Below are 1,643 nucleotides of genomic sequence, written 5' to 3'. Positions count from 1 at the left end.
AACTAGGCATATGTTCAAGAGTTTCAGCGAAAGGTATGTTGATATGAAGTTTCTTGAAAACTTTCAAGAACTTAGCAAATTGCTTATCCAGCTTTTGCTTCTGCAGCCTCTTAGGAAAAGGAGGTGGAGGATAGACCTATTTTCCCCCTGTATTACCCTCAGGAGGAGTGTTGACAACAACTTTCTTCCTTGGTTCCACCTCTGCTTCCTTCTGCACATCTTCTTCAGCCACAACTTCAGATTCTAGAACTTGAGATTTTTCAGGATTCACAACCTTGCCAGACCTCAATATAATTTCCTTAACCTACTCTTTTACTTCCCTCTTGCCTGTAACTTCTGTGTCACTAGGGAGTGTACCCGGTTGTCGATTCAATAAAACATTGGCAATATGTTCAATTTGATTCTCTAGAATCTTGATAGAAACCGCTTGGTTCTTGCACATGAGTCTCAACTCCTCCAATTCAATTTTTTCATTAGATTATGGTAGTTGCTGAAGTTGGAGTTGTTGTCTTGGTGCATATTGCGGTTGTTGAAAACCAGGAGGATTATATTGCTTTGCTGCATACTGCTGATAAGGCTGTTGCACCGCATTCTGATTGTTGTTCCAGCTGAAGTTATGATGATTGCGGTTGTTGGGATGATAAGTGGATGGAGCTGGTTGCTGCGACCTCTGAAAGTTGCTTACAAACTGAGCTGATTCACTAGAAATAGCACAATGCTCAGTCTCGTGCGCGCCTGCATAAAACTCACAAACACTTGTGATCTGATTAACTTCATAATTAGCCAAAGAACCCACTTTCATCGTTAAAGCCCGAAGCTGAGCAGCTAGAGCAGTAGCTGTATCCACTTCCAGAACTCCCGCTACTTTGCCTTGAGGTATTCTCTGAGTTGGGTTATGGTATTCATTAGCATCCATTAGTTCAATCAACTCATAAGTTTCATCGTAGCTCTTAGCCCATAAGGCTCCACCTGATGCTGCATCGAGCATGGGTCTAGATTATGTTCCCAAACCATTGTAGAAATAATTTATGATCATCCAATCTGGTATGCCATGACGAGGACATTTCCTAAGAATCCCCTGGTAGCGATCCCAAGCCTCACACAACGATTCTCCAGATTGATGCGCAAATTGAGTAAGAGCGTTCCTGATTGCAGCTGTCTTTGCCGTAGGGAATAATTTAGTTAGAAACTTCTGAGTAAGATCCTTCCATTTGTTGATAGAACCTGCTGGTAGAGAATGTAACCAACACTTAGCTTTATCCCTCAGAGAGAATGGGAAAAGCCTCAACTTTATAGCATCTTTAGAAACTCCATTGAACTTGAAAGTGTCGCAGATCTCGATGAAATCTCTGATGTGCATCCCCAAACTGAACTGAATTCTGTATCATCTGAATCATGCTCGACTTGATTTCAAAGGTGTTAGCCGAAATGGATGGTCTGATAATGCTAGACTGAATATCATTAATATTCGGCTGAGAATAATCCATCAAAGTCTTCGGATTCGCCGCTTGATCTCCCGTTGTAACAAATGCTTCTTATTCAACTTTCTCAACTTGAATAATCCATCAAGGCCTTCGGATTCGTAGCTGTGTGCATTCTTGCATCACAAAGATCTTCTACATTTATATATATATCTCTAGTGG

General features: G+C 41.3%; 1 non-coding gene across 1 annotated transcript; it reads left to right on the top strand.

Annotated features, from left to right (window-relative positions):
• The first annotated feature begins 1,046 nt into the window (after positions 1–1,046).
• LOC141681871 (small nucleolar RNA R71) lies at positions 1,047–1,153 on the top strand. Its single transcript, XR_012559296.1, has one exon. It is a non-coding gene; the product is annotated as a small nucleolar RNA R71 (small nucleolar RNA).
• Positions 1,154–1,643: the final 490 nt, after the last annotated feature.

The sequence above is a fragment of the Apium graveolens genome, chromosome 1 (genome assembly GCF_009905375.1).
Source record: "Apium graveolens cultivar Ventura chromosome 1, ASM990537v1, whole genome shotgun sequence".
Classification (NCBI taxonomy): domain Eukaryota; kingdom Viridiplantae; phylum Streptophyta; class Magnoliopsida; order Apiales; family Apiaceae; genus Apium; species Apium graveolens.
This window is presented reverse-complemented; position numbering and strand designations above follow the sequence as displayed.